The sequence below is a fragment of the Petaurus breviceps genome, unplaced genomic scaffold (assembly GCF_028583685.1).
Source record: "Petaurus breviceps papuanus isolate PSGF00001 unplaced genomic scaffold, PetGlider_PUasm1.0 90294, whole genome shotgun sequence".
NCBI lineage: Eukaryota > Metazoa > Chordata > Mammalia > Diprotodontia > Petauridae > Petaurus > Petaurus breviceps.
Window position 1 is genome coordinate 505,349 of NW_027187208.1, and position 14,597 is coordinate 519,945.

General features: G+C 39.9%; 1 pseudogene; it reads right to left on the reverse strand.

Moving 5' to 3' along the window:
- Nucleotides 1-12,123: 12,123 nt before the first annotated feature.
- Nucleotides 12,124-14,383, reverse strand: LOC138176914 (interferon-induced very large GTPase 1-like; annotated as a pseudogene).
- Nucleotides 14,384-14,597: the final 214 nt, after the last annotated feature.

Sequence of the window (14,597 nt, forward strand, 5' to 3'; positions counted from 1 at the left end):
CCAGATCAACCTACTTACCCAAAGGAGAGTGGACAGGGAAGGCACAAATAAGCCATCCAACTCAAACCCAGTCATCTTAATTTTTTTTCTTCAATTTCCCCAAAGGAATCAGGGGCAAAGACTAAAATGAAATGGCTTTCTGTTCCATATCTTAACGCCTCCACCTCAGTTAGACCTGGATGGAGCAAGACCCTAGGGAAGTACTTCATTCCATAGGAAGCACATCTGGGGCCAGCAATCCTAGAGATTGAGTGAGCGGAGGCAGAAAACCCAGAGACCAGGGAAGAGAAGTTGGAGAAAAAGAGAGGGAGAGAGGAAGGAAGAGAGGAGAGGAGAAAAGAAGGAAAGTAGAAAAAAATGGGGGAAGAGGAGAGATAGAAACAGAGAGAGAATAAAGGAAAAAGAGAAGACTTTACCGTTAATGCAAAGGGACTTTGCAATATGGCTCACAAATCCCCACTGGTATGCTCCCTATTAACAATCAGTCAGGCATAATTAGCTTTTCAAAAGTTATTTTCTAATCAAATATAATAGGAAAAGCTGGTATAAACAATAGTAAAACAGCAAGAGGAGCTTAGTGCTACAGTGGTTGGAGTGACATCCCTGAAGGCAGGAGGATCTCACTTCTAATCTAGTCTCAGATCCTTACTGAATGTGTGACCTTTGGCAAGTTACTTAAATTCTGCTTGCCTCCATTTTTTTATCTGTAAAATGGGGGTAATAATTGCACCTACCTCCCAGGGGTAACCTAAACAGAGAAAAATACTGGAAGTGGAGTTAAGAGAACCACAAGGAAAATTAAAGACAATGAAGCAGACCCTAGAGTGGCCTTGATCCCTCAGAGAGCCAATGGTAGGTGAAATACCTTCAATAGCTCCCCTTGACAAGGATACCGAGGAATGGATGGCAGGGCCCCCCTTCTCTCTTTATCGTGACAGGGACAGCAGAATTTGACCCACTGGGATAGAACACTGTCCTCCCTTAACCCTGGGCTTACTCTCACGTAAACACATAAAGACTCGGTGGAAAGAGGGGCTACGCGTAGGAATAACACAAGGGGCTCAAAGGTAGGGAACATGCGTGGTTAGGGAACGCAGAGAGCATGCGTGGGAGAGGGCGCTCCTGTCTCTGAGGCTGCAGGACCAGCCAGGTCTCCTGTGATTCCTGCTGGTCCCACAGGAGTTTGAGGGGGTGGAGTCTGTCCGAGGTTACCCCGCCCCCATCTTCTGGGTCCATCTCTTGAAATTGTTACTTCACACTCACACTCGTTTGTCCTCAGGAGCATGGGCTGGCGGGGCCTGGGGGGGAGAGAATCTTCTCTGAAAAGAACACTAGCATTCTCCGATCTGTTCACGGACGGTCCTCAGGGACAATCTCCCCTTGTCTGCCAGTTCTCAGACAAGGCAGGGACCTCCTTGACCCTGCACCTGTGCACTGACACAACCTGAACTACATTTCCCAGAATGCACCAGGACGCCGAACACCCTGATCAGAATTCCACCAAGAACCACTAGGGGGCAGCTGGAGACCGCAGTGAATAGAGCGCCAGCCCAGAGTCAGGAAGGCTCAGCTCCCCTGAGGTCAAACAGCCTCAGACTCTTACTGGCTGTGTGACCCTGGGCAAACCACTTCACCCTGTTTGCCTCAGTTTCCTCATCTGTAAAATGCCCTGGAGAAAGAAATGGCAAACCATTCCTGTATCATAAATGAAGAGATGGAGACGACTGAAAAACCAAACCGCACCAACAAGGCTGTTATAACATAAATAAAAGCTTGTATTTGACAACATCCATTCCTATTAAAAACACTAGAAAGTATAGGAATAAATGGAGCCTTCCTGAAAATAATAGGTAGCATCTATTTAAATACATCAGCCAATATTATATGTAATGGGGATAAGCTAGAAGCATTTCCAATAAGATCAGGGGTGAAACAAGGGTGTCCACTATCACCCACTTATTCAGTCTGGTACTGGAAATGTTAGCAGTAGCAATTAGAGAAGAAAAAGAAATCAAAGGAATCAAGTTAGGCAAAGAAGAGACCAAGATATCACTCCTCGCAGATGATATGATGATATACTTAGAGAATCCTAGAGAATCAAGTAAAAAACTGCTTGAGACAATAAATAAATTTGGCAAAGTTGCAGGATATAAAATAAACCCACATAAATCCTCGGCATTCCTATATATTTCCAATGAAATTCAACAGCAAGAGATAGAAAGAGAAATCCCATTTGAAGTTACTGTAGACATTATAAAATATTTGGGAATCTACCTGCCAAAACAAACCCAGGACCTATATGATCACAACTACAAAACACTCTTCACACAAATTAAGTCAGATCTAACTAATTGGAAAAATATCAGTTGCTCATGTCTGGGTCTCCAGAAAGGTTGGATCAGTTCACAACTCCACCTTTCTGGAGAGCAATCTAGAATTATGCCCAAAGGGCTATAAATAATTTCATATCCTTTGTCCCAGCAATACCACTTCTAGGGTTGTATCCTAAAGAGATCATAAAAGTTGGGAAACGACCTATATGTACAAAAATATTTATAGCAGTTCTTTTTGTGGTTAGCAAAGAATTGGAAATTAAGGGGGTGCCCATCAATTGGGGAATGGCTGAACAAGTTGTGGTATGTGCATGTTATGTAATACTATTGTGCAATAAGAAATGAGGAGCATATGGACTTCATATTTACATGGAGAGGCTTATATGAACTGATGCTGAGTGAGAAGAGTAGAGCCAGGAGGAATTTGTACACAATTACAGACACAATGTATGTGTGACGACCAACTTTGATAAACTGGACTCTTCTCAGCAATCCAGAGGCATAAGTCAAACCCAAAAGACTCATGATGGAGAGAGATGTTTACATCCAGAGAAAGAACTGCCATTGAACCCAGATTGAAGCAAACTGCCTGCCCTTTTTCATCTTCTTGTTTGGTTTTGTTTCCTCTTTCCCATTCTTCATTCCATCTGTTACAATCCTTCTTTATAACCCGACTAATGCCTAATGTGAAAGTATTTGCAGATGCTAGACTTGATTGTATGCCACCATGGGGGGTGGGGGGAGGGAGAGAAAATTTGAAACTCAGAGTTGTGGTAATGAATCTTGTAAACTGAAAGTAAACAAATTAATAAAAAAAAATTTTTTTAAAAGCTTGTATTTGGGGGGGTTTGTGGGATGGAGTCTGGTCCCAAGAGCCTGTTTTGTCCTGATGAATTCTGGGAAATGGAGGAACCATCTGTCAGAAGCATTTTTGAGTTTGGGGGGAGGGGGCCCCCCAGTGGAGCGCTGAAGCACTGAAGGGGTGGTTTTCATGAGATCTGAAGGAGAACTGAAAGAGCCTTTAGTTCAGTTTCCTGATGAGGGAATCAAGGGCCAGAGAGTCAAGGGGCCTTGGCCAGGGCCAGACAGGTGGTCAGTGGAGAGGAGCCTGGGAACACACCAACATGTGGAAACAAAATCTCTCTCTCTCTCTCTCTCTCACCTCTCTCTCCCCATATATTTGTAAATAAATACATACATAGATACATACAGATCTGTATATGTGTACACATATACACACAGATACATACACATGTATGGATGCGTACATATATATGCATATATAGATATACAGATGCATACACATATAACATGTGTATATGCATGTATTACATGTGTATGTGTGTATATGCATATTTTGGAAAAAGCAATAAAGAAGTTTTGGGAATATATATTCAACATTCAAGAGAACAAACAGTTTTATAACCATATATAGAAGACAAAAAGGAGTATTTACTCATGAGCTTTAAGATTCCCTACCAAGGCTCAATCTTCAAAACAGCATTGGCTGACTTCCTTTGGAAAAAACTACTGTCCTACCTACAACCACATGGAAGAAGATAGTTCTTGACTTGGCCTGGGAATTTAGCACTAACTGCCCAGCCTTCTTTGTCAATGGAGTCAACTTGGAGAAACACAGACTCATTCCTATGGTTAAAGAAAATTACAGGCAGCATATCCATGTTAAAAAAAAATTTTTTTTAAGAATTACACTGAGGGGCAGCTAAGTGGCACAGTGAATAGAGCACTGGCCCTGGAGTCAGGAGGACCTGAGTTCAAATTCAGTCCCAGACACTTAACACAAAAAACTAGCCGTGTGACTTTGGGCAATTCACTTAACCCCGATTGCCCTACCTTCCCCCCTCCAAAAAGCAAAACAAAAACAAAAACAAAGAATTACACTGAGATATCAGATTGGTTAATATGACTAAAAAAAAGGAAATTATAAATGTTGGAGCAGATGTGGGAAAGTTGGGACACTAATACATTGTTGGTAGATTTGCAGACTGATCCAACCATTCTGGAAAGTAATTTGGAACTATGCCCAAAGGACAATCAAATTGTTTGTATCCTTTGATCCAGTAATACCACTACTAGTTCTGTATCCCAAAGAGATCATTAAAAGCAGGGAGAGAGGTATGACAAAGTAAAGCAGCTCTTTTTGTTGTTGCAAAAAATTAGAAATTGTACAAACCAGTAGCTGGCTCTCCTACCTTTGACAAGGACACAGACCACTGATTGGCCCTGTCATCAGATCTGTGGTATACTCCAAAAGCATTAATCACCCTAGGTGTTGTTTTCTGTCCATCTTATTCCCACCTGGCTGTATGACAGTGAGAGAGACAATGCTGTAAGGGTAGAACTCTCAGACCCACTCCATCTGAGATGAATATTTGTCCTATGAACACCAGTCTCAGTTATCTGACTCTTTGCATTTGTCTTTTCCTATTTCAGATAGAGATTAGAAATGGTTATGACCTTGTGAACTGAGAAACATCAGGCATATTAAACATCAGAGTCTGGAAGTTGGAATCCAAAGCAGAAGATACAAGGTGAGGTGTGAGGTACTAAGCAACTTAAACATAGACCAGCAGGAGCAGAGATCTGTATCTCATCCATTAGTCACACCACATCTGTAAACTTGCTACTATGATTGATAAGTAAAAATTTAGTTGTCTGATCCCTCTCTCCCCACATTGCAAGGTGGTTTAGGTAACATGAGTCCCCAGCTGGGGGTTGGAGGGGGAGAGGGAGCAGTGATAGAGTTGGCAAGAGGAAGAATGTTTGTATTTCTGTTTTCCCTATTAGCTACAAAGTGAATATCCCTTTGCAAAAGCAATTCTTAACTAATTAGAGCAATTGGTGTGCTTATCACTGGGTGCTAACTGCAGGAGTGGGGGTAGAGATAGATTACAATGAGAACTTGAGATAACAGCATTACTAAAAGAGAGATGCAGATGGCCAGCCCCTAGAATCAAGAAGGGGAGGTATAATGTCATCTGATTCTGAGATAGGAAGTCCAAAGCATCACAATTTTATTCATCATAATCATTGATTCAGGATTTTTTTTTGTTTTTTATGGCTATACCATTACATTTATTTACCACAGTTTGTTGTCATTGTGTACAATGTACAATTGATGTACATTTTCTTTTTTGAAATTCTTTGCTACTACAAAAAGTATTACTATAAATAATTTGGTAATGTGTAGTATATACTATATTTTCTTATCTTTACCTGTCTTACAGTATATGCCTAGCAATAAGCTCTCTGGGCCATAGCATATGGTAAGAAACGTTCATTCATTTTGTGTGCACCCTAAAACTGTGTGCGACAGAGATGCTTAGCTAAATAATACACAGAGGCTTCTCAAGGTAGGAAGCAGAAAAGAATGGTTTATTATGATCTCAAGAAAGGGCAACCATCCCTCTGACAAATGGTCAGGGAGGAGAAGTAATTTACAAAAGGAAATGGCAAAGTTATAAAGCCCTAAAGCAGGATTCTCCCCCATCCCCCTTCTGACGCTTTTCTTCCATTGGCTGGAAGTCAGGTGCACAATCTAAATGCGGCAAAGTACCAGAACAAGGAAACAGTAGACCACCAAATGTACATTTGATAAAGCGCTTCTGTCCTTATTTGGCATATCTTTTGCTGAAGATGTATGTATGTGTATGGGGTATGGAGACCCTAACCCAAACTGACTACTCGGAGACCTCTCAAAGTGAAGGTAGAAAGTTTTATTAGAATCTCGGGAGAAGCGGGCAGTCCAGTCACTGGAAAATATCCAGGGAGAGGAGGCCATCCCACAAAAGCAGAAGCTGGGTTAAATAGATAAGGATTACCCACCCCTCCCAAATTTTAACCTTTCCCAAACATTAACCTAATTATTACTAATGAGGCTCTAATTTTGTTAGATAACATACATAATACATGAGGTCCACTACGCAAGCACAGTAACAACCTCAGAATACTGAACCCCCTTCAGTCCAACCTAGATGTGTCCTTATCTGGGCCTGAGTATCCCAAGGCCACTGTCTGCTTTCTGATTGGTCAAATCCACCTGCTGCTGCCAGCTCCTTTTATTCTACGTTATTTCATTTTTAGTATTATCTAGGAGTTCTCTGGGAACTCAACTTCTTCCCAAGGCTACTGCCTCAACTCTTCCCAAGGTAACTGTCTGGTACATTTTATCAGTAGTCTTGTTTCAGCAATTCTTGCAGTTCTATAGAAACTTAACTCTTTGCTACCTCTCACACTACCATTCCTTTCCCCAAACTAAAAACACCTCTAATTTGGTCTCAATAGTTAATCCAATCAATTGTATTAATACTCAATAGCTCTCACATTACCTTGAAATACATAATGACATATATATATATATATTTGTGGAAACAATACTGAACTTAATTACAAAATATAAGGAAGTAATAAGAATGTATGTATGATGTTCAAAATGGGGAAACTTCACTGCAAGTTATCCCTCACAGGTATCACTGAGGAGAGGGGTGACTCCCTATCTCTCTGAGTTTTGAGTCCTTATAAATCATGTGATTTACGGAGAAGGGAAACTGGGTCCTGTTTCCCATGAAAAGTCTTACTAGATTTTAGAGTACAATCTGAGTTTTCACTTCTTTCACTCAATTTCTATCATAATTCCAAATTGTTTTCCAGAATGGTTAGACCACTTCAAAACTCTACCCAGAGTGTATTAGATTTCCTTTATCCACAGTACATCTAGCATTAACTTTTCCAATGTTTTATACTCATTGTCAGTTTGCTTGGTTTGAGGTAAAATGTAAGAATTGTTCTGACTAGTATTTAATTTTTAAGTATAGGATTTTTGTAGTTTTTTTTTCAAAATCACCTAGATTTCTGCCTTGTATATTATGTACTCTCAGCTTTCAGAGGATGACCTCTTATAATAATTTTTTTAATAAAGAGGAGAGAAAAAAATCAAAATAACCAACAAATACATTGAAAATATCTGAAATTTTATGCTTGTGGATCCCTACCCATCTCTCCAAAGAACTGTTATATCATATCTTTTCTTGGGAGCCTTGTGATTTTTCAAAATTCATCTTGATTGTTTTATGATTGTTTTTTTCCATTTATATTGTCATTTCACACACACATATAAGTTTTAAGCATTTAACTTCACATTACATCAATTCATACAACTCTTTCCATGCTTTTCTTTATTCAACATGATTATCATTTTAAAGCATTATGATGTCATTGAAATCTGTGAATAAAAGAAACTGAAGCAAAAAAAAATTTCAAGTACAATCAGTTTATTAGCCATAGCTACCAGTTTGCTAATAAAATGGGTCCAAGACCAACTTAGTTGGTACAAGGCCCCTAAACTGAATTTACAGAGCACTTTTATAGACATAAGTGAAAATCATCAGAATAAGGAACATAATAAATGAGAAACACTAATCCCAAATTGAGGAACATGATACTGATTCTAACAGGGGTTTACACTTTCTGATTGGTTAAGTTATTTGGGGACGAATTCCATTGTAATCATGGAAGCCAATATCTTGTAATCATCCTTGACAAGAATAGGGAATTTTCAAGAGAATGGGGAACTTTGACAGGTGAGCAATATACAAGTTTCCCATCCTCATGTGACTTATGGAGTCAAGGAATACCTATACCTATAGTCTACAACAAGACTTTTTTTTTTTTTAAGCAATCGGGGTTAAGTAACTTGCTCAAGGTTACATGGCCAGTTATTTCTGAGTGTGGTGCTGAGTATCTGAGCCCAGATTTGATCCCCAGGTCATCCTGACACTGGAGCCAGTGCTCTTACTCTCTGAGCCACCTGGCCGCCCCTTACAACAAGACTCTTAAGAGAAACAAGAAACTTAATTGGACAAAGGCTCTTAATAGAAGCAAGGATTTTGGTTAAGAGGGAGCTAGCTGGAGCCAATGTAGTCAGCCTACACAGAATCTCATATGTACCTCTTAAACTAAGTAATATGTGTAATTGAAGAAAATAACTAAAAATAAATGATTGAACAATAATTAATTAATATTCCACAATAATCCATCATAACCATTCTCCTATTGATAGACTCTACTTTGTTTCCAGTGCCTTGCTTCTATAAAAAGTGGTGTTATACCTATTTTTGTGTGTAAGAAACCTTTCTTTTTTCTTTATAACTTGCTTGGGATTTATGCTCCTTGATAGAATCAATGGATCAAGGGGTTAGCCATTTTAACAATTTCATTTGCAAAATTAAAATTGCTTTTCAGAATGATTGTGTGGATACACAGTACCAGCCTTGATGCTTTAGTGCAATGTCTCAAACTAAAATAGAAAGGCAGACTAATAAGCCATGAATATCTATCTATCTGTATAGATGTATAGTGACTTAGAAAACTACATCTTAAAATTATGTTTTATTATGTTTCATTTATTTTGTTAAATATTTCCAAATTACCTTTTAATCTGGTGACTTTACTGTATCTAGCTTTCCACAATACCACCCCTTTGCCAATAAAATTTTGTTATTCCTATCTTTTGTGATCATTGCCAGCTGTTTGGATATGATATAAAACCTCTGGACTGTTTGGATTCAAATGTCTCTTAGTAGTGGTTTTAAGGGTTTTTTCCTATGATTCCTAAGAGTGTACAATTTTTCTTTTGAATACTATTTACTTATTTCCTTTCAACATGTAACCATTAGAAAACTGGCCTTTTTTTGGTTATGTATCTGTTAATTGTTAATCGTGTATTGGATTCTTGTCAGAGATAGTTGATGCAAATTCTTTTCCCATTTTAACCTTTCTCTTCATATATGTTATGCTAAATTTTCTTCTGTAAAATCTTTTCAGTTTCATATAATCTATGTTTTATAACTGTCCATATGGTTTTTAACCCCTGGTCAAGGATAAGAAAGGTACATTTTCTGTTGCTTTTCTAATTTTCTAATGCTATGACTTTTTATCATTGAGTTTACATATTACTACTTACACTGGTATTTGCTATTAGTTGGTACTCTAAACCTAATTTTTGTGAAAATCCTTTTGAGATTCTCGAACAATTCTTGCAAACAGGGGATCTTCGATAAATAATTTATATTCTTGCTTATTGAAAACTGTTAGATGATGATCAAGGTTTCTGGTTCTTCGTTTAGTCTGTCCTTCTAAATCTCATTTTATTTTTTTAAGCGGTGATGTAAAGTTGTGATGATTACATTATCATATATCTCTGGTAATGCTATGCCTCCATCATTCATGTTTTGAAAAATCATTCTGAGAGAATAAGTTCTCAAAATGCTCTACATTTAGGTTCCTTGGTGTCACTGAGAATTATTGTTTATTCAGGTCATTCAGCACATCTTGCTTGGTGATTCTAGACCATGCATCAGGAATCTGACCTCTGCCACTGAATCTGAAATTGTAATGCTCTTCTAATTGTGACATGAAGTGACAAAATAACCCTTTCCGGTATGGTTGGGCAGATGTGTCTGGAGTGATGTTCCATGTGGCATATTCACCATCTGCCTGACGATAAGCCTTATAAGGGATGCACCTACCATCATCAATAACAAACCGAAGGTCACTTGCCACATAGCTGGTATAGAAATCAGGTGAAGGGGCAGCTACGTAGCACAGTGAATAAAACACTGGCCCTGGAATCAGGAGGACCTAAGTTCAAATCTGGCCTCAGACACTTAACACAAAAACTAGCCATGTGACTTTGGACAAGTCACTTAACCCCAACTGCCCTCCAAAAAGCAAAAAAAAAAAAAAAGAAATCAAGTGAAAACTCATTAGTCTTGTGCCAGTTTGTGCCTGTGACACTCTGAGAATGATGAAAAGGGACACTGTGGTCCTCACAATGATTTATGGCTGTATTTGTACAAATTGCTTTGCAAAAGGGACATTGCTTCCAGCAACCACTGAGCTAATCAGAGAGATGGCCTGAATCTCTGGTACCATATTCTCCATAAATATGATTTCACAGGCCTCTCGTATGTTTTAGATTCTGGGATCCAAGTGTTCAATCATAGCTTCTTTGAGGAATTCAATGTCAGCTATCTCCTGATGATCAATACTTCTTAAGTCTTCTTAAGACCCTCTTGGAAGGGTCAAATGATATCCAGGTAATTACACAATGTGTCTAGCCATACAGATGCAGAATTGTTTTGGTCCTTAGCCATCTGAATTGACTCATGAATAGCAGAGAGGATGACTTCCTTTAAAAAATCCAAACTAAAACTTTAAAAATTCCTTAATTTCTCTTTTTCTCTTCTTATACAGTATGCCTGGATCTCTTTCTCAATGTAATTCTTAAAAAAATTTTGGTTTGTGAATGTATTCCCAATAATTCTCAAGGTTTTCTTCCTTAGCCAGAGAGATGAGAATGTGTTTCTCCAGGTTGGAACGGTTTCCATTGAAGGCAGAACAGTTAACTCTAATCAAGGGCTATCTTTTTCCAGATGGCTAAAGGTAGGGAAGCAGTGGGCTTGCACCACAGAGAATCAGCAAATGCTGTGATAGAGGCTGCACCTTGGCAGGAAATCTTAAAACTCATATAGAAATCCTCTCTCTTGTCTTCTAGATATGTGACAGGATCATGAGCTCTCTTGAATGCTGTGTGCATGTCCCTAAATTTAGCTGCTACTCTATGGCATAGACATAAGGACAAATCTATTTTATATTCATTTGTAAATGCATACTGTGCATCATCAGATACAAATTCCGTGTTCATGTCTATCAAACTCAGAATTTCATGGAAGTAACCTATAATCCATTCCCATTTTCAACTTACCATCAATATTTTCATTGACCAATGAGATAATGTTTTGTGTAGTTTGCCTTATGATCTTATCACACTCTACTACAGAAGGTCTGAAAACTATTAATTTTGCCTTCATTATAATATGTTTCTCATAATTAATGGAAAACAGGTTTCTTCTGGAATAATCTCCAAGTTTCTTTACCACATTGTGCTCCTGTTTAAAATGATCCAAAAAGACATTCTGCAAATCAATATCAACATTGGGGTCTTCAGCAGGAGGGGAAGTTGAGGATACTTCACAGACCCACTTTGTCCAAAGTTGACTGAATGTGTCTTTCAACTGCTCCTGACTTAATTTTTTACCTATTAAGGACAGAGTCACATCTCTGCTTCTTAACAACAACTCTTTCTCATATTCTGATTTCTTTAGATCCAGTTTGTCACGACTTTTCCTTGAATTTAGGAAATCATTGGACTTTTTAATGATTTCTGAAATAAGAGCCTCTTTAAGATTTCTCAATTTGTTCTCAAAGTTTCCCTTCCATTGGACCAGGATTTTATTTTCTTGGTCTTCATCAAAATATCTTTGAAGCTCTTGCTTAATGGCTTCATATTTTTCTGCAGTGTTAGTCTCACTAGAATTTCTTGGGAGAGTCTGAATTTCCCCATTCTGAATCTGATTGGTCAGCTGGTTCTGCAACCCCAACACGTACCTACTTAGATTCCAGGTCCACTTATTATATTGTCTCAAGCCTGATCATGGCCATGATCTCCTGGGTATTACTGAAGTTGAAAATGAAGTTTTCATTCACCAAGGCTTTTCATAAATCATGGATCCTCACTTTCACCTCAGACATCTTCAGGATGCTGCCTTTGGATTCTTTTTGGCAGCTAAGAGAATTTCTTTTTTTTTAGTTTCTGAATGTTGTGGCTATAACTGGGGTTGGGAGGGGCCATTGGAGGATCTCCTTCCCATAGATGAGCAAAGTAATGCACATGAGTGTTGACATCAAACCAAATAACATCACTGAAAAAGGTAATACCAGAGTACTGTTCCTGTTCTGCAGCTGTGGCTGCCATTTCATCCAGGCTTTGCTGCAGTCGCCTTCTTCCTTCCATGTTTTGATCTTTGGCAGTGATTTCCCCCACATTCTGATGTACAAAGAGACAGCTTGGGGAAATGTTCACTTGCTTCATTCTCAGAAAGGCGTGGACAGCAATTTGCAAAATATCTTGCATTTCTGAAGGACTTTCTCCAAATATATTGATCAAGGTCAGGTTTCCAGGTCCAATAACAAAAGTTGCCAGCCCATTGTCCCAATTCTGTGATTTTCCAGTGAATTATGGGGCCCAGAGTCCTTCTGTGTCAACCACAAGGACAAAGCCAAAGCCAAGCTCTTCCCAGAGTGTGTCCTCCGCTTTGAGCAACTGCATGTAAGCTCCTCACATGCATCTCCCTGCACTCACATTAAATTGCAAGTCAAACATAGCATTCAGCAGAGTGGACTTTCCTGTGCTTTGGAGGCCAAGAAAGAGAGAACAAAGAGCTTCTGGTCTCCAATTTTCTCAATCAGTCTTACAAAAAGAGCTGCCACCCACTTCAGGGGTACATAGGAAGCATCCCCATCCATCCGCTCAAGGGGATACCCAGAAACCATGAGATCAGCAGCAATCTGAGGAAGGGAGAATTATACAGAGTCCATTTGGGATGAAACTTCTTCCAGAGCTTCATAGATCTGGCCAACCTCTCTCAGGAGATATCAATATATCCAGTGAGGAATCCTTGATCTCCTTGGAGACAGCTTCTAGTTCCACTTGGTTGCGTTTCAAGGAGTCATTCTTTGATCCCATTTGGTTTTCTGCCAGCATCAGAGTCCACAACTGGTTGTACCTCTTCTGGAGTTTTTCCAGGTGACCTCTAGTCAGGTTCTCCATGAACATACTCAGCCACTGTAGGAAGTACAGCTCAGTGCTGTTGTCTTTCTCTGAGTGAGACTGTAGGATTTCAAGCACAGATCTCATCAAGTCATTCAGTGGAAATGCCCTCCTTAGCTGTATTTGTCTTATTATTTGTTTTTCTGTCTCAATCTCACTCTTGTGTTGTTCAAGGCTTCGGTTCCCTTTCTCTCCAATGTACATGTCAAGTGCCTCTGAAGCTTGTTGCCTGATATCTTGCAGCTCCTCTGACTTGAAGCCCTCAGCTACAGCTTTCCACCAGAATACTCCTCCCAAGTGCAGTGGGCCCTGGTTCACATGAGAGCCAAACATTTGGGAAAATGCTTCACATCTATGCTTCACATGGGTTTCTGTCCCATTGGAGTGACCCAGAAGTTGCTCCAGCTGTTTTAACTCTTGAAGAGCTGATCTGGACAGATGGAGCTGGTCCTGTGAAAAGTGGCAGGAGGCCAGTGGGACATAGCAGAACTTGGTGGTAAAGCTGTACATGTGCCCAGAGTGTGACTTATGAATCTCTCTAGAGTCAGAAGATCTGGTGGCATTGGTGCTGGTCTCTAGGTTAAATCCCCAACCTCCACCCTTAGCCAAGAAGCTAACACTGAAGCCCATTTTCTCCATGCTTTCAGTAAACATGGACTCTTCATGAGAAGGCAAAAAACTCCTTTGTTCCCTGGGCTGGGCTGAGCAGGAAGAAGTTCTCTGGGAGGCTGAGCAGTTCTTCTCTCTTCCCCAAAATATCCTCAGGGTGGTTGGTTTGGTAAATGCCTTGTAGGGCGAGGCCACCTGACACCCTTTTGAGGAGCTCCCTGTCAGAAAGATTCTCCCTATGGGAGAGTGTGCCCTCCATGAGAGTGAGGTGTCTCTTCATATTTTCCATGACCTCTGTTAGGGGTTTCTCAGGGAGTGGCCAATACTTGGGTGGGATATCCATGGCCTGCCTCAGCTCCTCTTCTTTCTCCCTCACAATCCCCTCTTGGCGACTTTTGCCTGCTGCCTGCATCTCCCTCGGGTCCCTCAAGGCTGACTGTGCCCACTCTTGTCTCTCCTTCACTGTTACCCAGTGTTTCTCTTGTATCTTTGTGCCCTGGCCACTTGACAGCTGAAGAAGTTTCTCTAGTGCCCATTTTTCCCAAGGATATTTTGCCTGGGATTTTAGTTTCAAGATTTCTGTCTCCTGTAGGTGTTGTAAAGCTTGGGCAGAAGTCATACCCAGGTATTCCTGAAGCTTAGGCACCCAACACTGGGCATCCAGGCTCAATTCTCTCAGCTTCTCCTCCAAATCTCTTCTTCCTTAGTCTCTATGGGGTGGTTCATCGTTATTATCCCCTGGAGTAGACATGGCTGCAGGAGAGGACAGAACATCAATTAGTCAGAATGTGCCTTTACTTTGGGAAGAATTATGATGAAGGAATGTGGTAAGGGTGTAAAATATAGAAGGAACTCCACAGGAAATATATTTACTGTACTTTCCTACCCCAGCACCTTCACTGCATGTGGGTGATATATGTATATATGTGGAAGCACAAAGGTCTGCTGACTTGGGTTTGTAACTT